At 33.1% G+C, this 23,867-nt stretch overlaps 1 long non-coding RNA gene and 1 pseudogene across 1 annotated transcript; both read right to left on the minus strand.

The window, feature by feature from the left end:
- Nucleotides 1-13,061: 13,061 nt before the first annotated feature.
- LOC126661815 (uncharacterized) lies at nt 13,062-20,653 on the minus strand (annotated as a pseudogene).
- Nucleotides 20,654-20,932: 279 nt separating this feature from the next.
- On the minus strand, nt 20,933-23,396 carry LOC130014967 (uncharacterized). The gene is made up of 2 exons (XR_008789762.1): nt 22,908-23,396; nt 20,933-22,812 (listed from the first exon to the last, which is right to left on the minus strand). It is a non-coding gene; the product is annotated as an uncharacterized LOC130014967 (long non-coding RNA).
- Between the last annotated feature and the right edge of the window lie 471 nt (nt 23,397-23,867).

The raw sequence follows: 23,867 nt of genomic DNA on the forward strand, positions 1-23,867 counted from the left end.
TTCTTGAATTGCACCCTAATAGCAGAAGTATCCGTGGGCTTTTGGTTCTTTTGTGCATGTCATTCTCAGGGTGAGGTTTTATGCTTTAAATTTTTTAAGATGTTTATTAGTTTAGTATTAGATATTAAATTAATAATAAATATATTAAAAGATTAAATATAGTTCAAAATCAGGGTACGCAGCCTTATCGATAGAGTAATAAACTATTTTGAAGTGGTGTTATTCTAATAATTAATATTTAATTTATTGAAGATTTTAATTTTATTTTCTCATAATTATTGTTAATAATTTTGAAAATATTACTAGAAGTAGATATTTTTATGCATTAGTATATACATGGGGTTTCTACAATAATTATCAGATAATAATTACAAAAATAATGGCATAATGCAACCGCTAAAAGTATAACCACAATACAGCCGCTATAGAGCCCTTTGACTTTCCTTAATGTATTTTGAAAAACAAAAGTGACCATAAAACAAAAGCTAAAATCTAAGTTGGTATTTCAAATGGTTTAAACACCGAACAGTAAATTATTAGATCGTGCGTTTAAAATTTTTTTTCATTTCAATTTGATATCAACATGCTGACATGACATGAACTCAAGATTAAATGGTATATTATATCTTTTAGATAATTTCTAGCTTTTGCTCGTCCAACTTGACGTTCAATGGCGAGTTGGTAGAGAGTGATTCTAACTCAACGTTATGGCGAGTGGTTTTTTCTTTTCACTCAATTTTTTGGTTATTGATTCTTTTGTGTACATAATTTGCATACTGAATGCAAAATTAAAGAAAGAAAAAGTGAATATTCAATTGAGCAAAATAGAATTATGCCACGGACACAGTTATTGAAATATTGGATCATTGATTTTGTTGTAACATTGATATTGATTTTTGAATTTTTGGTACCAATTGTTGTGATCGGTTCGTGACCGAATTGGTACTCGCAGCGGAATCGAAACCATTCGGTAGGTATTTAATTATGAATTTGATCAACAAACAATAATATAGTAAAATAAATAAATAACATAAGAGATTTATGTGGTTTTGCATTAAAGCGTACATCCACGGGCGAAAAAATCAAGTCATCCACTAATCATCAAAAAGAGTATAAAATTGGTGAAAAATTATCAAATAGAGAACATTTCTAGCAAATACTCCCTTAGAATAAAAACTCATAAAGTGTTTAACTCTTTACAAGAAGTAACCAAAAAGGGTACAAATTAACCTATATTCATCACATCACACATACTCCCCTTTTCCCCTTATTCACATCAATATCTACATTGTGTGTTCGATTTTTGTTGTCCTCTAAAAGGTGAATAAGGTAGGCTATATATAGAGAATAATTAACCTATAAGGTATTAGGACTATTAATCCTAATTGGATTTATACTTTCTAATAAGCCAATGATAATAAAGTTATCTTTCTCCTAAATACTTCACTAATTAGAATCCTAATAAAAATTAGAATTAGAATTCTAGGCATATTCCAACAATCTCCACCTTAACTTGAATTCTCCAAAAAAACTGTGATTATTGTTGTGCTCCACCTTCTCCATTTAAGTTCAAACTGAACTTATTCCAAAAGAGGTTTTTAAGGACCATACAAGCTTAAGAACGTCTTAAACTTGCTGAAACCGAAATGACTTGAACATTTACTATCTTCGGTTGTATCAATCAAAATTTCACGAAGTTTCGAATTTTGTTGGTCTTAAAACTGATACCAGAAACAAACGTCATTAGTAGCCTATAATGAAAAAATCAATAAAAAAATGTTGAGATTGTAGCATATCCCTTAATCTTCATAAGTCGACCAACCCAATGAGCATACATCACAAGTGCAGCATCCAATTTCACTTCATCGCCACAGAATCTATAGAACTCGTAGTTTTATATACTGAGATACAAGACATGTGCATTTAGAAATCATGTTGAACATTCATTATTGTTCTGACTATCTCATTATGCATCTTGCCCTTAACTGAACCAAAATCCAAAATTCTGCATGTATTAACTGTTGCCATAACTACACTCCACTATCAACTCATTTGTAGTCGGAAAACCAATCGAAATTGGCACATATGTGATATGAACAACTTGAATCTGCATAAATTTTGAATTTAAAAAAGACCGGTTCCCTGAGCCGGTTTGTTTATAAATGATAGCACACAGTTCTCATCTGATTATCTCCAAACAAATTGACTTATGAGTGATCTAATAGTGACGCCGTCTCAAATTACAAACGTTGTAATCCATCTTATGTCTAAGATTGCTACTTAATTAAAACAAAATCTCTTTTGGAATGTCATAATTTTATCAAAATCTGACTATGCCCAAACAAACTCTTCATTCAACAAACTCTTAAAGCAATTTTTAGATTCAAATCACTAATAGAATTCCATGAGAGTATAAAGAGATTACCTCAATCATTCATCTTACAAAAGCTTTATAAAATCCTCAAATAGTGTGTTTAGAAAAGTCACACATCTCTTCTTTGTAGTTTAAAGTGACATGCATCTCCATCATAAAATTCTCCTTAAGAATATTAATACCCAAGTCTGTCTTCAATTAACGACTTTCAGCTTCCAAATTTGGTGGCTTCTCCATCTCCAAATTTTTTTTTGTGTCAAGTATGCGAAATCCTCCAAATAATAATTTTGCCATAATAATTATAATCCATAATATATTTGACAACCAAATTTGATTTGATACCAATTGCTGTAACATTGATACCGATTTTTGAATCTTTGGTACAATTGTCATGACCGGATCGTGACCGGATTGGTATGCGCAGCGGAATCGAAACCATTCGGTAGGTATTTAATTATGGATTTGATCAACAAACAATAATATAGTAAAATAAATAAATTACACAAAAGATTTACGCTATTCTGCATTAAAGCGTACATCCACGGGCGAAAGAATCGAGCCATCAACTAATCATCAAAAGGAGTATAAAATTGGCGGATAATTACCAAATAGAGAACATCTCTAGCAAATATGCCTTAGAATAAGTACCCATAAAGTGTTTAACTCTTTACAAGAAGTAACCCAAAAGGGTAAGAATTAACTTATATTCCTCACATCACACATACCCCCTTTTCCCCTTATTCACATCAATATCTACATTGTGTGTTCGATTTTTGTTGTCCTCTAAAAGGTGAATAAGGTAGGCTATATATAGAGAATAATTAACCTATAAGGTATTAGGACTATTAATCCTAATTGGATTTATACTTTCTAATAAGCCAATGATAATAAAGTTATCTTTCTCCTAAATACTTCACTAATTAGAATCCTAATAAAAATTAGAATTAGAATTCTAGGCATATTCCAACAATCTCCACCTTAACTTGAATTCTCCAAAAAAACTGTGATTATTGTTGTGCTCCACCTTCTCCATTTAAGTTCAAACTGAACTTATTCCAAAAGAGGTTTTTAAGGACCATACAAGCTTAAGAACGTCTTAAACTTGCTGAAACCGAAATGACTTGAACATTTACTATCTTCGGTTGTATCAATCAAAATTTCACGAAGTTTCGAATTTTGTTGGTCTTAAAACTGATACCAGAAACAAACGTCATTAGTAGCCTATAATGAAAAAATCAATAAAAAAATGTTGAGATTGTAGCATATCCCTTAATCTTCATAAGTCGACCAACCCAATGAGCATACATCACAAGTGCAGCATCCAATTTCACTTCATCGCCACAGAATCTATAGAACTCGTAGTTTTATATACTGAGATACAAGACATGTGCATTTAGAAATCATGTTGAACATTCATTATTGTTCTGACTATCTCATTATGCATCTTGCCCTTAACTGAACCAAAATCCAAAATTCTGCATGTATTAACTGTTGCCATAACTACACTCCACTATCAACTCATTTGTAGTCGGAAAACCAATCGAAATTGGCACATATGTGATATGAACAACTTGAATCTGCATAAATTTTGAATTTAAAAAAGACCGGTTCCCTGAGCCGGTTTGTTTATAAATGATAGCACACAGTTCTCATCTGATTATCTCCAAACAAATTGACTTATGAGTGATCTAATAGTGACGCCGTCTCAAATTACAAACGTTGTAATCCATCTTATGTCTAAGATTGCTACTTAATTAAAACAAAATCTCTTTTGGAATGTCATAATTTTATCAAAATCTGACTATGCCCAAACAAACTCTTCATTCAACAAACTCTTAAAGCAATTTTTAGATTCAAATCACTAATAGAATTCCATGAGAGTATAAAGAGATTACCTCAATCATTCATCTTACAAAAGCTTTATAAAATCCTCAAATAGTGTGTTTAGAAAAGTCACACATCTCTTCTTTGTAGTTTAAAGTGACATGCATCTCCATCATAAAATTCTCCTTAAGAATATTAATACCCAAGTCTGTCTTCAATTAACGACTTTCAGCTTCCAAATTTGGTGGCTTCTCCATCTCCAAATTTTTTTTTGTGTCAAGTATGCGAAATCCTCCAAATAATAATTTTGCCATAATAATTATAATCCATAATATATTTGACAACCAAATTTGATTTGATACCAATTGCTGTAACATTGATACCGATTTTTGAATCTTTGGTACAATTGTCATGACCGGATCGTGACCGGATTGGTATGCGCAGCGGAATCGAAACCATTCGGTAGGTATTTAATTATGGATTTGATCAACAAACAATAATATAGTAAAATAAATAAATTACACAAAAGATTTACGCTATTCTGCATTAAAGCGTACATCCACGGGCGAAAGAATCGAGCCATCAACTAATCATCAAAAGGAGTATAAAATTGGCGGATAATTACCAAATAGAGAACATCTCTAGCAAATATGCCTTAGAATAAGTACCCATAAAGTGTTTAACTCTTTACAAGAAGTAACCCAAAAGGGTAAGAATTAACTTATATTCCTCACATCACACATACCCCCTTTTCCCCCTTATTCACATCAATGTCTACATTGTGTATTCGGTTTTTGGTGTCCTCTAAAAGGTGAATAAGGTAGCTATATATACGGAATAATTAATCTATATGGTATTAGGAGTATTAATCCTAATTGGATTTATATTTCCTAATTACCCAATGATAATAAAGTTATCCTTCTCCTAAATACTTCACTAATTAGAATCCTAATAAAAATTACAATTAGGATTCTAGGCATACATTTCAACAAATTTTGTTGATAATTATTATAATTATGTTTTTGAAGTTGTTACTCTTGTTGCTGTTAGTCTTTGTCAAAAGATAATGAGAAAATTAGGAAAATAGCTAAATAACAAAAAAATTAGCATTTTTTAAATTTAAAATTCCAACTTTATTTTTGCACCTCAGCGTGTCACCCATTTATCTTTTTTACTCTATGATTTTTGTTTTATACTCCATATTTACCTTATAGATTTTATACAGAATAACTTTTTCTTCTTCTTTAAAAAAAAATTAATAAATCAACAAATTAATTCTAAATCCTCAACTCATAACATTTCAATGAATTGATTCCTGCGATTCTATTGTTATTTCTTAAAATTTCATTGCCAGTTTCAAATCGAATTTCTGATCTATTTGAATTTTTAATTTGTAATTAAATCGCTTCAAATTTTGCTTCGAGTTCGGACCCAACGATCATAACTTTCTTTAAAACTAAAAAACACTGTAAACTTTTTAATTTATTTTATGTAATTAAAAATTAATTAAAAACAGTTTCAAACGATTTCAAATAGTTTCAAAAAGTTTCGTATACATAATTTTGCAACTATTTTAGAAAACGTGTATAAAATGGTTTTAAACAGTTTACAAAATTTTCAAACAATTTCAAACGGTTTACAAAAATTTCAAACACTTTCAAACAATTTTCAAATTCACAATTTACAACCTTTATTTAAAAACAGTTTCAAATATTTTATAAAGGTTACAAACTTTTTATAAAAGTTTCAAAAAATAGTTTCAAACAATCCTTAAAAATAATAGCTTCAAAAAACAGTTTCAAACGGTTTACAAAGATTTCAAACAAGTTCAAACGGTTTCTAAAAACACTTTCAAACAGTCTCAAAAATATCATTTTCAAACATTTTAAAATGGTTATAAAACAGATTCAAACGGTTTATAAAGGTTTCAAACAGTTTAAAACTGTTTTGAAAAACACTTTGAAACAGTCTCAAAAATAGTTTAAAAAGAACAGTTTCAAACCGTTTACAAAGTTTTCAAACAGTTTCTAAAAAACACTTTCAAACAGTCTAAAAAATAACAGTTTCAAACAGTTTCAAACCGTTTACAAAGGTTTCAAACAGTATAAAACAGATTCAAACGATTTTTAAAATTAATTTAAAAAACATTTGAAAACCAAGTCAAAACATTATTAATGAAGAAAATGACGATTTTTTAAAAAAAAATTGAAAAAAATATATCAAAAAACGATACTACACAAATTTAAAACAACATAGAAAGAAGAAGAAGAAAAAGAAGAAGAAAAATAAAATTCTGAAAAAGAAGATGAATGACGGCGATGGCGAAAAACTTCATTATTTCAATTTTTTGAGATGAATTAGGTCAAAAATTTTCATATTGAATTCTTCTATATCTTGTATTTTTAGATAGAATTCGTTAAAAGATTTCATTAAAATGAAAAAAAACATAAAAAAAATTTGAGAAAAAGGAAAAAAAAAGAAGAAAAAAATAAAGAGAGAGAGTAGAAGAAAGAGAAGAGAAGAGAAAGAAAAAGAAGAGAGAGAAAAGAAAGAAAGAGAAAAAGATGAAAAAATTAAGAGTGTAGTCTTCCATGAGTGGAGTAAAAATGTGAATAAGTTAAAATTCTAATCGGAGTAGAGATAGAAACATTATAAAAAGGGAGTAAAAATATGAATTTTCAAAATTTAGGTATTTAAAACAAATAAATCTAAAACAGAGTATTTTGTGCAAATTCCTCTCAGTAATCAGAGGCCGAAGTAGCAATGGAGGTGTGTCGGTGAACTAAGAAGAGGCGAAGTTTAACATATTTGTGTAGTAAACAGTCTAACCATGAGTACATATCAGCATTAACGTTAATTTAGACACCTTCTAAAATGAAGGGTGTGCATCCTAGTTTTTATGTACATGAGGGTCATTTTGATCCTCAAAATACATTAATGGGGGCCAAGAGTTATGGTGGTTGCATTAGGCAGAGATGGCCACGGTTTTATAAACCGACGGTTCCGGTTCAAAATAGTCGGATCACAGTTCAAGAATAATATTAGTGCTGAACCACGCTTTGGACGGTTTTGAGGTGGCTTGGAACCGGCTAGTTCCGGTTCAGATTTCGGCCAATTCGAAAAAATATATTTTTTAATTTAAAACTAAAATTATGTATTAAATTAAAATTAAAATATTAAAATATGGATCTCACTCACTTTTAGACAATAAAATATTTACTATGAATTGTAAAATTCACTATTACCATGTAAAATTCACCATGTCATCTATGTTGAAAATTGTAATCAATTGAAGAAGAGCATAATAATTACAATACAAGAATCACCAAAATAAACGGTCGAGTTATACTTATCATCTCTCTTGAGCAAAAAACCTCTCCCTCCTCTCTCAAAAACTCAAATAAAAACCTATGATTTTGCGAAGGTGGTTTTCGCCTTTCGCCGGAAAACCACCTCCTCCACCCTTTAATCTTTACTTTTTAGCGATCTTTAGTTATTGTTCAATAAAGAAGACCCTTTTATTTTAGATGGGTGAAGAATCATAATTTGAAGGTGGTTTTGGTGGCCGAAAAACTACCTTCTAATTTTAACTATGGTTTTCTTCAAAAATCTATTAATAAAATTTTTCTTCTCTTTTTCTTTACTCGATCTGACGGATATTTACTCGGATCAAAAAAGTTGAAAGCTTTTTGATCGGATCTAAATCCTCAACTTAAAAAATAAAGTCTTTATGGTTGATTTTTCTAATATGTTCTTTAATGTTGTGTTTGTGTTTTATTAGATCTAATTTTTGGATTCATGTAAAAGGCAAGACTTGAAAGTTTGAAGTTTTAAGGATAGAGCGATTTTAAGATCGTATTTTCAATGTTTGAACCATAAATGTATTGGGTAATCCATTTGGTGGTTTGAAAAGCCCTAATCGAAAACTGTATTTACAGCTCACATCATTTATTTTAGAATGGTTCTTTCAATTTATTGAAGAACCGGTTATTTATTATATTTTCATTACTATTAATGGAAATTTTAGCTTTTGACAAAAAAAAAGAATCAATATTCATAACAAAGCAAAATAACAGCATCCTTCACATTGTTTCCTCAGAAGGAAATAACATCCCATATATCAAGGAAATCAGCCATAATAAGTAAACTAGTAAATGTCAAAATAATTAGCCACACTTATAGCCTAAACTTTTGTAATTACTTGATTCTTATAATCTTAGATTGAGCTGTGTATCTTGCACCTATTCTTATATAAATATGGGTTTCTACATTGTTAGAAATCACTCAATTATATCATCAATCACTCTACTCTTTCATGGTATCAGAGCCTTGTCCATTTATACAATTTGAGTTTGGCCGGCCCACGTAAAATATGCGTGAGGGGGGACGTTGTTGCTCGGCCCGTACACGCTACGCGTGAGGGAGAGTGTTGAAGTAGAAAATCCCATATTGGTTGTGTATGTGAATGGACTTGTGTTTATATATTAGTTGGGCACTTCCACTTAATACCAATTGGTTTTAAGATGGAATCTAACATAGTATCAGAGCGATCTTTGCATCTGATTAAATCATTCTTCTAGTTTTTTTTTTCTCTCATGGCTCTTATGAAGAAAAACAATCACTCATTAACAATTCAAAATTTCCATCAAATGGCTAGTCTTGTTTCTGTTAGACTTTCTTATTCCAACTTTTTGCTGTGGAAATCATAAGTCAGCCCTCTCATACGCACTGCTCATTTGTTACATTACCTTACAGAAGAAACACCTTCCGAAATAATTCAAAATGGTGATGAAGAAGAGGTTAATCTTGAATACAATATATGGATTAACAATGATGGTCTTCTCACAAGTTGGCTCTTAGGAACCATGGCAGAGGAAGTTCTTGGACTTGTCGTCGGATACGACACTGCTCGGAAAATATGGGAATGTCTTAAAGAGCACTTTCTTGCATCTACCAAAGAGAAGGAAATGCAACTTAAAAATCAGCTTTCTGTCAGACAACGAACTCAATCTTTGGATGCTTTTATAAAGAAATATAAAAATATATATGACAGCCTTGCTGCGATAAAACAACCATTAGAAGATGTGGAGAAGGTTTTTCAATTATCAAGGGTCTTAGAATTTCAATACAGACCCTATAATTTGGATGTCCTATCTAAACCTCCCTATCCATCTTTAAATCAATATGTTATGGGTCTTCAAGGCTTTGATCAAGAACTCACTATGGAGGAAGAAGAAAAGAAAGCTAAAGCTCCAAATTTTGAACAAGCTTTCTTTATTCAAAGAGGACGAGTAGCACGAGGCATACATAATGGTGGTCAAAATTTCAACTCGAGAGGCAAAGGCTTTCTTCAAGCTGGTACATATAACAACAATCATAGATCTGGCTCATCCAACAGCCATGATGGTGGAAATAATAGAAACTTTTACACCAACAACAATCAACAAGCTCACAATGGGACTAATCAAAGGAGAAATATCCAACCGCCTGCACAATCAACCAAAACTACAGGTATTTGTCTAATTTGTGGCATTAGTGGTCACTCTGCTTTATCATGTTTTTACAGATTTGATCATGCATATCAAAATGAGAATTTACCCCAAGCTTTCGCTGCACTATCACTACCTATGGAAGAAGACTCGAATTGTTATGCTGACTCGGGAGCGACATCGCACATGACATCTGATCCAGGTATACTCCATGCACGCTCTTTATACGGAGGAAATATGAAAGTCTATAGTTGTGATGGAACTCCTCTCCCAATTACACACATTGGATCATTGACTATTGGTTCACTTAAACTGAATAATATTCTAGTGGTTCCTGAATTAAAGAAGAATTTGTTATCTGTTGCTCAACTCACTGATGAAAATTCTTGTATTTTTGAGTTCTCATCTTCTGGTTTTTTGATTACGGACCCAATAACTCAAAAGATTCTTGCTAAAGGAACAAGAAGAGGCAAGCTTTACTGTCTTTACGGAGGTGTTGAACATGCATTATTGAGCTTAAAAAATAACGAGGCTACAGATACTATCTGGCATCAGTGGTTAGGACATCCAAACTCTTGTATTTTACAGCGTATGGCTTCAAAAGAAATCATTAAGGTTCCTTCTTGGAGAAAAACACCAAATTTATGCAGTAGTTGTCAATAGGAAATAGTTGCAAACTACCTTTTAATTTAAATACTGAACATGCTAAGTTTCCTTTTGAGAAAATTCATTGCGACTTATGGGGTCCTGCACCTGTTCGCTCCATGCAATTCTTTCAATATTATGTTACTTTTGTAGATGATTTTAGTAGATTCACTTGGTTTTATCCTTTGAAAAGAAAATCTGATTTTTCATCATGCTTTTGTAAGTTCCAGCGGATGATTGAAAATCAGTTTGATGCTAAATTCAAGATTTTTCAATGTGATGGTGGAGGAGAATTCCCAAACAATGAATTAATTGAACACTTATATAAATGTGGTATACTTCGTTGTATTTCATATCCTGGTACTCCAAAGCAAAACAGTGTCGCAGAAAGGAAGCACTGTCATAGTGTAGAAACAGGTCTCACTATGCTCATACATGCTAACATACCAATGCGCTTTTGGGTTGACAGCTTTTCTAGAACTGTTTACTTGATCAACAGGCTGCCTACGCCTGTTCTCGGCTTTGAATCACCATTTAATCATTTTCTTAAAAGGGATCCTGACTATTCTTTTCTCAAGATCTTTGGTTGTAGATGTTTTCCTTATTTGAGGCATTACACTTCCAACAAGCTTCAGCCATGGTCAGCTCCATGTGTATTTTTTGGGTATAGTCCATCTCTTACGGGATATCGTTGTTTCCATCCACCAACACAAAAGATGTATATTTCGCGTCATGTGGTATTCGATGAATATTTTTTTCCTTATACTAACCTTACTCATTTGTCTAAAAGCCTTAACTCGCAGGGGGATATAAGCTCATATCCAGATTCTGATAAGTGGATTCAATCTTCTAATTCTTCGCAGTTTTCAGCTGCTAACAACTCTAAGGGATCAATACCCTCATCAACTCTAAAATCTTTCCATTTTGATATAATTGAGAATGCTTCATCATTACCACTCTATACCACAGCTCCTAGCCGAACACATATGAATGATGCAACTGAAGGAGCTATCATACCGATAATTGAAGAAACCTCAAGAATCCAACATCACTTAAAAAGTCCACAAACCACACCATTACCTTCCTATTCACCACCCTCACAAGATTTGAACCCATTAGATAATTCCACTTTATCATCTCCTAATTCCCTAGCGATCCATTACAGCATTCGGCCACCATCGCACAACTCAAGCTCAACTTTTGTCCATCCTATGCAAACAAGATCTCGTAATGGAAAACATACCGGTCATGTCCAAAAAAGTTTCAACAATCATGCTCATGCAATGGTAACCACTCTTTACTCTAATCATGTTACAAGTCTAGATATTTCAGAACCCAAATCAGTCAAAAAGGCACTTAAATTTCACATTGGTATGCTGCTATGTGTGATGAATCAGAAGCTCTTAAGAAGAACAAGACCTGAGATTTGGTTCCATGTCCAACTAATGCAAATGTAGTTGGCTCTAAATGGGTATTTAAGACAAAATTGAACTCTGATGGTTCTTTAGAATGGTTTAATGCTCGTCTTGTTGCTCAAGGATTTTCTCAAGTTCCAGGGGTTGATTTTTCTGAAACATTCAGTCCAGTTATGAAGCCAGCTACTCTCCATCCGATTCTTGCTATTTCAACTACACTATCATGTTCAGTTCGACAGCTTGATGTTAAAAATTCTTTTTTGCACGGTCAACTGAAAGAAACAGTTTATATGGCACAACCTCCGGGGTTCCTTGATTCGGTACGTGGATGGTTTGATAGGTTCACTCTTCATCTCTTGCAGATGGGTTTTTGTTGTAGTAGAGCTGATTCAAGCCTGTTTACTCTTTATTGTGAGCAAGGAACAGTCATTCTTCTCCTATATGTCGATGACATTGTTCTTACAGCTAGTGACGATCATCTATTATAGCAAATTATTCTTCACCTAAGTCCTGAGTTTTCCATCAAAGACTTGGGTCCTCTGCATTTTTTCTTAGGTATTGAAGCTCATAAATTGGCAGGCGGCATGTCTTTGTCTCAGTCAAGATATGCATGGGATATTCTTTCTCGGGCTTCCATGATCGAAGCATCTTCCATCTCTACTCCAATGGCTTGTAAGGGAACTTCTACATCCAATGATAATGATATCGTTAATGCTACATCATATCGAAGCGTTGTCGGAGCTTTACAATATCTAACTGTCACTATAATAGACATTGCTCAATCTGTCAATCGCGTTTGCCAATATATGCATGCCCTGACAGTAGCTCACCTAAGACTGGTCAAGCGTATTTTAAGATACAATAAATGGAATCTTTCTCAAGGAATTCGCTTCCTTTCTCAAAGTTCTCTATCGTAATCTGCTTTTTGCGATGCTGATTGAGCAGGTTGTTCCACCACAAGGCGCAACACTACTGGGTTTTGCATATTTATTGGTGCCAATTGCATTTCTTGGGCTTCAAAGAAACAGCCCACGGTCTCTCGATCAATTGCAGAAGCGGAATATAGGGCTATGGCGTCTGCTACTGCTGAGTTAACATGGATTACATATCTTTTACGCGATATTAGTATTTCTGTTCCTCATGCTCCTCAACAGTTTTGTGATAATCTCAACGCTCTTCACATGTCCATTAATCCAGTTTTTCATGCTCGGAAAAAGCATATCGAGCTTGACTATAACTTTGTCTGAGAGAAAGTTGCTTTTGGTTCTCTTGTTACACGTTATGTTCCAAGCACATAACAAGTTGCTAATCTACTTACAAAACCGCTATTGCGCAAACAATTTCAGCTGCTATGCTCCAAGCTTGGAATGCATTTAGTTTCCCATTCCAGCTTGATGGGGAGTGATAGAGTTCAATCTTCAGAAGAAAATAACATCCCATTTATCAAGGAAATCAGCCATAATAAGAAAACTAGTAAATGTCAAAATAATTAGCCACACTGATACGAACCTTCAGCGATAGGCTATACGAACCCTTAATGCAATGCCCAAGAACTCGTATAATCACTAACCTTAAAACCCAATACCTATCTGATTCAAAACCCTAGGATCACTCTAGATCAGATTACAAAGATCAAGTGTAAATAGAACCTAAAAGATTAAGTCTTTTAAATCCTAATTACTAGCACGCCACAAAGATGAATACAAGAATAAAACAAGGGTTTCTATGAAACAAATATCAATATATCATAATCTGATTGTAAAACCCTAAAACAAAGTATTTATAATGTCTCAACCACCAATGGCATACTTGTAAATAAGTAAAATTCGAAATAATAAACCCTAGTCTTGAAATGGGCTTTAAGTATGTTATACAAAGCCCATTCTTTATAATCTTCATTTGAATAAGTTTGAAGATTAGCCAGCCTTGTATATAACTATTTAAGGTCTCTTGAAGCTTCTTGGCCCGTGACCTTGTAATTGGCCCTTGGGATAAACTCAACGGATCTTGGATATGCATTCTGCCCTTTTCATCAAGCCATCAAAATTAGAATCTTCAAGCTTTTGAAGTCCTAGCCCATCCATAACATTCCCTCCTTCTATTGGATGATTCGTCCTCGAATCAAGCTCATCGCCTTCATCAAAAGGAGTTAAGTCAGCAACATTGAATGTACTACTAACATTATACTCACCCTTTAAATTATTGGCATTGTCATTGATTCTTTCCAGCACTTGAAATGGACCATCTCCCCTTGGACTCAATTTTGACTTTCGTTGGTTTGGAAACCTTTCCTTTCAAAAATGAACCCAAACCCAATCACCAGGTTGGAAAATAATGCGCCTTTTTCCTTTATTCATTCACCTAGCCATGTTTTCATTTTGCTTGTCAATTCTTTCTTTCACCTGTTTGTGCATCTTTTGAACCAAATCAGCCTTAGAAACACCATCAGCACTAATAAGGTTAGTCATAGGCAAAGAAATTAAATCAATTAGAGACAACGGATTAAAACCATACACAATTTCAAAAGGTGAAGTGTGTGTAGTGCTATGAACAGCCCTGTTATATGCAAATTCGACATATGGTAATAAATTCTCCCAAGATTTTAAATTCTTAGAAATTAAAGAAAGAAGCAATTGCACCATGGTTCTATTAACCACCTCAGTTTGCCCATTTGTTTGTGGATGACAAGTAGTAGAAAATAGTAATTTAGTACCCAATTTAGCCCACACAACACGCCAAAAATGACTAAGAAATTTTGTATCCCTATCACTGACAATTGTCCTAGGTATTCCATGTAAACGCACAACTTCCCAAAAGAACAAATCAGCAATATGACAAGCATCATCAGTTTTATGGCATGGTATAAAGTGTGCCATCTTGCTAAAACGATAGCCACAACAAAAATACTATCCTTACCCTTCCTAGTTCTTGGCAAACCAAGTACAAAATCCATAGACAAATCTGTCCAAGGCATATCAGGTATGGGTAAAGGTGCATATAATCCATGAGGTTTCAGTTTGGACTTAGCTTGCATGCAAACAATACATTTACTACACACTTTATGAACATCTCGTTTCATGCCAGGCCAAAAGAAATGATCACAAATAATAACATAAGTCTTACTAACCCCAAAGCGACCCATCAATCCACCACTATGTGCCTCGTTTATCAACAACAAACGCAAAGAACAATTAGGCACACACAACTTGTTCTTTTTAAACAAAAATCCATCAAAAACATAAAAATCATCAAATGCATTCCCATTAATACAGGTTCCATACACATTGCAAAAATCAATATCATCTTTGTACAAATCCTTAATATACTCAAAACCTAACAATTTAGAATAAAGAGTATTAAGAAGTGCATACCTTCTTGAAAGTGCATCGGCAACCACATTTTCTTTACCTTTCTTGTACTTGATGACATAAGGAAAGGTATCGACAAACTCCATCCATTTAGCATGTCTTCGATTCAACTTGTCTTGCCCTTTTAGATGTTTCAAGGATTCATGATCGGTGTGAATCACGAACTCCTTAGGCCACAAGTAGTGTTGCCATGTCTAAAGCGCGCGTACCAAGGCAAACATCTCCTTGTCATATGTTGGGTAATTCAAGGCTGCTTTATTTAGTTTCTCACTAAAGAAGAAAATTGGACGCCCCTCTTGCATCAATACAGCCTCAATGCCAACGTCACTTGCATCACATTCAATCTCAAAGATTTTATCAAAATTAGGCAAAACTAACAAAGGTGCACTACACAATTTTTCTTTAAGTAAAGTAAAAGCATGTTCTTGTGCATCACCCCAATTAAAAGCAACATTTTTCTTGACTAATGCATTCAAAGGTGCAGCTAAAGTACTAAAATCATTCATGAAACGCCCGTAAAAGCTAGCCAATCCATGAAAACTCCTTAATTGACTCACATCAGTTGGTTTTGGCCATTCATGAATAACTTTCACCTTTTCAGTATCAACCTCCAAACCATTAGAACTAACAATAAATCCAAGAAAATTGACTCGATCTAAACAAAAACTACACTTCTTCAGATTGGCGAACAACGTTTCTTTTCGAAGAACTTCTAAAACAGCCCTAACATGGATTATATGATCAGAATCAGACCTAGAGTAAACTAAAATATCATCAAAATAAACAACCACAAATTTACCAAGAAATTCACGCAAGACATGGTTCATCAATCTCATGAATGTACTAGGTGCATTTGAAAGCTCAAATGGCATAACTAGCCACTCATACAACCCATACTTAGTCTTAAAGGCAGTTTTCCACTCATCCCCATTTTTCATGCGAATTTGATAATAACCGGATCATAAATCAATCTTAGTAAAAACACATGCACCATGCAATTCATCAAGCATATCATCTAACCTAGGGATAGGATGACGATACTTTACCATTATCTTATTAATTGCACGACAATCCACACACATTCTCCACGTGCCATCTTTTTTTGGAACCAGAATCACAGGAACCGCACATGGACTTAAGCTCTCTTTAACATACCCTTTTTCCATTAAATCATCCACTTGCCTTTGAAGTTCCTTTGTCTCTTCAGGGTTACTTCTATAGGCTGGTCTATTTGGTATGGCAGCCCCGGGTACAAAATCAATTTGATGCTCAATGCCTCTTTCAGGTGGTAAACCACTTGGCATATCATCGGGAAAAACATCATCAAATTCCCGCAACAAATCACAAAATTTTCTTGGCAAGGCAAGATCAAGATCAGAAGTGTTCAAATATATATCCTTGTAAGTAACCACAAACACTACCCTATTAGAATGCAATGCATGCCTAATTTCGCCTTCTCTAGCTAAAAAGCTACCCCTGTTGTGTTTTGATTTCTCACTTGATTGAATACCATTGTTTTTATCACTCTTTAGTGATTCGTCAATACATTTGCTATTTTCAGTTTCAGCTCTTTCTCTCTCAATTTTGCACTGATCATCATACACATCCTTAGGAGAAAGAGGTGTTAATGTAACTTTTCTTCCATCCTTTGCAAAACTATATCTATTAAGGAAACCATCATGTGTAGATTTTCTATCAAATTGCCATGGTCTACCTAATAAGATATGTCCAGCATGCATTGGTACGACATCACATATCACCTCATCAGAATATCTACCAATTGTGAATGGTACAATAACCTGTTTAGTCACTTTAATCTCACCACAATTATTAAGCCAAAGCAATCTATATGGTCTAGGATGAGGTATGACATTCAAATTTAACTTTCGAACCATAGCAATACTAGCAACATTAGTACAGCTACCACTATCAATAATAAGGTTGCAAATCTTACCTTGTACATGGCATCTTGTGTGAAAAATGTTGTCCCTTTGCTGCTCTAAGTCATTTCCATCCTTCATTTGTACACTAAGTGTATGTCTAGCAACCAGCAAATTGCCTCGCATTGGTTCTTCAATACCATCATTACTACAATTTTCTAGTGATGGAATCTTTTCATTATCACTTTCGTCACTTTCAGTCTCAATATCGCCGTGATCTTTGAGCACCATTGCTCTTCGATTTGGACATTGTGAAGCAATATGACCATTACCTAGGCACTTGAAACATTTTATATCTCGGTTTCTTACTATAGGTGTCTCAGATTTGAATGAACTCTTTGGATCTGCCACTCGTTTTTGCTTAGATTCCTATAAAACAGATTTGTTAGAATCAAATTTTCCGCCCTTTGAAGATCCACCCCAATTAGGTTTTGAATTTGAAGTAGCACCCCAATTCGAATTGGAATTTGCATTTGATGTCCAATTAGACTTGACTGTCCAGTTTGATTTTAATTACTTCTCAATCTTGATGGCGAGATGCACCATCTCTTCAATCTCTCTATAATGGTTTAATTCAACCCGGTCAGCAATCTCCTTATTCATTCCTCTAAGAAAACGAGACATAGTTGCTTCCATTTCCTCATGTAAATCTAGCCTAACCATTAACATCTCCATTTCTTTAAAGTAATCCTCAATATTCTTTGTACCTTGTCTTAAGTATTGAAGTTTTTGATACAGCTCTCTTTGATAATATAAAGGTACAAATCTTCTTTTCAAAACATCCTTAAGAGCTACCCAACTATTAATAGCATTTTCTCCACTTCTGCGCCGAGCTATTACCATTTGTTCATACCACATAATGACATACTCAGTAAAATGACTAACCACTAACTTCATTTGCTTCTCATCAGAAAAATTATGGCAATAAAAAATGAGATCTACCATTTTCTCCCGCTTCAAATAGGCTTCACGGTTAGTCTTACCGGCAAAATTAGGAATTTGAAATTTGATGCTACCTAGGTTTCTGTCCACATCATCGTGATTATTATGCCAATTGCCACCATAATGACCATCTGCATTGCCTCTACCAATATCAGGGTTTCTCCTCGCACCGGGACTAGCAACAAATCCTCTACCTAAGTTAGGTTCATGCTGACCAAACTCATCATAATCGTCATAATCAACATGTTGATGATGCCCATGATTATGAACTCCCATGTTCACTCCCACATTAGGTACATTAGCTCTCCCATTTATTGCATTTACACCCAAATTTGGAGCATTTTCCCTCACTTCTTGTCGATTTGCACCTACTGACCCAGCAATTGCAGCAAGTTGCTCTTACACAGTCTGATTATTAAGCTCCATTCTTTCTAATCTTTCAACCAGATTAGCCATACTCCTTTGTACTCTTTCATTTTCTTGAAATTGTGCTAAAGGAATACCTTCATGAGGTAACCTAGTTGTATCATCACCAACCCGTTCACCCGTTGATCAACTTGACATAGTGACCCTGAAAAAGAAAGATGGCAGAATAGCAAAAAAAAAAAAAGTTAAGAGCAAACAGATTCCTCACACACTCCCCTCACGTGTTTGCACTCAAAAGATGGGGTTGTTCACTCGTGTTTAACACACAAAAATAACGATCTCACAAGGCTTAACTCACACCACTCAAGCTTTATATCAAGTATTCTTATGTGAATCAGTTCAACTACAAATTTCCAACCAGACCTTATGAAAATACTAATAATCAAGTTTTAATACTTAAGAAGCAAAAAACGCAATATATATCAAGAAAACAGCAAATGTGTATCCAAATCAAAGAAAACAGAATTGAAAGAACATAAAACTCAAATAGAATCAAAAGACAAATAAAAAAAATATCTAGATGCAAGAATATGTCTAGGAAACAAGAAAAAAAAAGATAAAGAAAACCAATTTGGAAAGTAATCAAAGAAAGCCTAGAAAATTTTAATCTGATTTGAAAAGATCTTATATGGTGTCAATCCATTCAAATTCAAATTTCTCAAATAGATCACTTAAAACAGCCTTAAACTCAAAACAAATCCCTTTTAAATTAGAGAAAAAAAATCAGAACTGATCTGCCAATTATTAACCCTTTTAATGCTCTTGATTTCCACCACTTCACTGCACACATTAATTTTTGCAATCAAACTCACAAATATCAAAACCAACAAAAAGACCTTATAACTTCTTCAAGATTTCAAATTCCTTTTCCTTTTTTTATATATATTTTTTTGATCTGAAATTTCAAGAACAAAATTTCAGATTCCTATTTTCTCTCCTTTTTTTGTATTTTTTCCTTTAAATAGCAAATTGAAGAACAAGAACACTAAATCAAACACATGAAATAAATGGATAACCAACCTGATTTTCAAGAGCCAAAACTCTGATACCAAATGATACGAACCTTCATCGATAGGCTATACGAACCCTTAATGCAATGCCCAAGAACCCGTATAATCACTAACCTAAAAACCCAATACCTATCTGATTCAAAATTCTAGGATCACTCTAGATCAGATTACAAAGATCAAGTGTAAATAGAACCTAAAAGATTAAGTCTTTTAAATCCTAATTACTAGCACGCCACAAAGATTGATCAGATCTTTGATAAGTGAAAAGCATTCAATATGAATACAAGAATAAAACAAGGGTTTCTATGAAACAAATATCAATATATCATAATCTGATTGTAAAACCCTAAAACACAGTATTTATAATGTCTTAGCCACCAATGGCATACTTGTAAATAAGTAAAATTCGAAATAATTATCCCTAGTCTTGAATATGGGCTTTAAGTATGTTATACAAAGCCCATTCTTCAAAATCTTCATTTGAATAAGTTTGAAGATTAGTCAGCTTTGTATATAACCATTTAAGGTCTCTTGAAGCTTCTTGGCCCGTGACCTTGTAGTTGGTCCTTGGGATAAACTCAACAGATCTTGGATATGCATTTTGCCCTCTTCATCAAGCCCATCAAAATTAGCATCTTCAAACTTTTGAAGTCCTAGCCCATTCGTTACACACACTTATAGTCTAAACTTTTGTAATTACTTGATTCTTGTAATTTTAGATTGAGCTGTGTATCTTGTACCTATTCTTATATAAATATGGGTTTCTACATAGTTAGAAATCACACAATTATACCCTCAATCACTCTACTCTTTCATCTCCATACTAAAAGCTTAGCAAAATATTCAAAGCAAGAGTTGCAACATTAACCCGTTACTCTCTTAGCTACTTCAGTAGGAACCACATAGGAGTAACAATCCCACAAACAAAAAGACTATAATTCATCACTTTTTTTTGTTTTCTTGGCTTGCCTAAATTAAAACTCAATAAACTTAAGCTTGTCCTTCATCATATCCAACTACATCATTTTAAGTCTCATTACTTTCTTTAATAGTTGATTTTCATGTTTGTAAATATCATTCATCCCATAATAGCTTCGTTTTCGGCCTGCAATGCCTAATCTCTCCCATTTTGGTTTCTAGTAGAATATTGCTTTCACCCCGCCAACTCGAAAAAGAGCAACATTATGTTCATCTTTCATAACATCGGCCTTTATTCTCATGGCTGAAAAAAAAGTACAATTCTCAAAACATATACCCAAAATTTTAAAATGCATTAAAAGAGCTTTTTAAAAGAATTTTTGTTTCAACCTAGTTGAGTTTAACTGATTTCAGCAATTAAAAGTAAAACCCAACAATTATTGCAAGAATTTCAAGGTTTAACAAACAATCGCATTCACACAAATACATAACTTTAAAATCAAAGCTATTAGGTTTAATCCTTTCTTCAATTGACAATTGAAATTCAAATTAGAAATTACATAATACTATTAAAGCAGAAATAGATAAAGAAAACTAACTTTTTCTTTTGCCAAAGATAACAATCAATATACTAATTTATAAAAGAGAAGCAGAAAACACTGTACATCGAACAATGTTCTGCTTCTCCTTTAAATGCCCTTTTATCATTGCCTCTCAATGCCTTAGAAGTTGTAATTATACAGTCAACACTATATATTTATGCCATTTCACTTTTTACTTACATTTACACCCTCACTCCTATCTCTTAAGGTTAGTTTACTATACTTGGTAATTTACTTAAGTAAACCAAGACATGTGCATTTTAAAGGCACGAATGCCCATCACATGTGGGTCCTTTGACAAATAAACCACCAAATGAACTTCTTAAGTAAGCAACTTCTTGAACAAGTAAGCGCTGTATTGTTAAATCTTATGTGGCAGCATCAAGTCCATATTTTTTTCCCTTGGCTTTTTTACCCCTGCTTCTTGAGGAAGCAGCTTCTTGAAGAAGCCTGCTTACGTGGCTGATTTGTAACCACAGCCTTTAGTTGTCTTTCCCTATTTACTCCTGCATACAAACATTACATATGTTAGAGTTTGAAGTTTGAACACACAACTATAGTTTTCTTACACTACAAGAAACTTGATTTTTGAAAACGTGAGTTGTCGTTGTGAAAACCTAAAATTTGGTTGTTAAAAGTTTTTAACAACGACAAATGTGGTTGTGCGTGTTGGCGTAATGTAATGCTTTTTATAACGACTTTTTTAAATAATGGTCGTTGATATAAATTTTACAAAATCTATAAGATTGGTTGTTAAAAGTTATTAGTAACTATAAAAAGTCGTTGTCAAAACATTATAATATTAATTATTATTTTAATATGTTATATAATTTTATAATTTTTATAATTTAAAATACAATTATTATTAAAATTTAATATTTTTTATTTTTTGATTGATATATTACAACAAAAGTAAAAATTATTTTTATAGTGAAGGGTGAGTTTCTTTTATAGTGAGAATGCATCATTCTCATTTCATTTATTTTCAATGTGGGATTTTAATTATTCCTTCTTTCTTTTAGCAACGAAATTATTTGTCGTTGTGAAATGATAATATTTAAAAACGACATATATTAAATCGTTAGTAAAGCAAATAATTTACAATGACATGATTAGTCGTTGTAAAATAATTATCTTTAAAAACGATATAAATTAAGTCGTTGCTAAAAGTATAACTTTTAATAACGATTTTATTAGGCGTTGTAAAATAATTATATTTAGAAACGACATTAAAATAATCGTTATAAAAGGTATATGTATTGTAACGATTTTAATGGTCGTTGTAGACCGTTGCTAAAACTCACTTTTTTTGTAGTGTTACTAGGTTGCAATTTTTTTCTTTGCATATATTAGATTACTGCTTGAGTAGCAGTAGATTATTTAGTAGTTCACATACTTATTTTCATTTTCAAGTTTTGGAATGTATTTTGTAGTAGATGAGAAAATAAGAAATTTTGTGATATGTGTATTTTTTATTTGTATATAAGCAACTTCATGTTAGTACAATTTCTTTTTTTCTTTCACCACGATCTCAAAGTTTCCAATTGATGAACTTCCTACTATTGCAAATATTAAATAGTCGTAATATGCAAGGTATTTGAATGTACTATATAAATTTCATTTAAAATAATGAGTGGCATTTTTTTAGTATAGATTTATTGTTTGTGCTTATTATCATCACTAAACCATGCCGATAGCTATATGTTTAAACAAAATTAAAATTTAGAGTACTTATCTGATGGCCTGCTCAGATTGTGGTCATTTTGTTCTTTATTTATTGACTTGCTTTTCGGCATAAGATTTCTAGCTTCTTGTTGCAGTTAGTTTATCATCCTTCGTATATACAAGCCAAGCCGGATCTGGCAGCAAACAGATCATAATAGTTAAAATTGTTTCATATATATTTATATGTAAAATAGTAAGGGGTAGAACAATAAAAATATTGACAATGTACCTCTTTGTCTATTTTCAAATTAGAAAGTTCATGCCTTCTGCCATAGCCTCGAGGTGTTCTTAGAATCTAATCTTCGTCCGACCTTCCTCGTAACACACATCTGTTTCTTACGCAACTTCAGCATCTCCGGTTTGCTGGGTACAATGGAACGGCTGCCCCACTTTTATGCAGCTGCGAATATTTGGATTGCATGCCTTTGATATCGACCGCTGACCCTTCTACCGGTCAAGCTGATGATGCGACGACCGTCGTTGCTCATTTAGTTGTGGTAATTAGGTGTCCTTAGCGAGTTGAAGATTGACCGAATCGAACGCTGCTTGCATTTTACATTTGCGATGGTGTGATATGGAAGTGCAGTGCGATGGACGGTTAGATTTGTTGTGTTTTGAATGAACGGCCTGAATTGAAATGACTTTTGATTACAAATGATCTCACTGCACATGAGTTTTGGCTTGAGCCGAATGGTGGAGTCCTTGCTCGGTGTCCCACTCTGGCAGTCCCAATTAAATTGTAAGAAATAACCTCCATTTAAATAGCTTATTTTTTTCTTCTATAAAATAATAATGTTTGATTCTATATTCTATTTAGTTATTCTTATTATTTTAAAAACAAATAAAGGAATGTCTTTATTTATTATTGTTATATCATAACATTCTTATGTTAAAGAGAAAAAAATACAATTGCCTATACGGTGGCAAAATAATCCCAAAAATACCGGTTGACCATTCCATGTTGAGTCATTACTGCGCTGACCTTCATTTGTTTAATAACTAAACTTCTTGATTAGAGAAATACTGTTACATGTAAATTGATCTTCAAACATATTTTTTCCAAATTTGAAAAATTTGAAAGAACAAAAAATCTTATATATTTGATTCTTATTTCTTCCATTCTAATCTCTTCGAGTCTTTATACAATTCTTAGCAAAAAACGAAGAGCATTAAATCGAGCTCAGATCAT

The sequence above is a fragment of the Mercurialis annua genome, linkage group LG8 (genome assembly GCF_937616625.2).
Source record: "Mercurialis annua linkage group LG8, ddMerAnnu1.2, whole genome shotgun sequence".
NCBI lineage: Eukaryota > Viridiplantae > Streptophyta > Magnoliopsida > Malpighiales > Euphorbiaceae > Mercurialis > Mercurialis annua.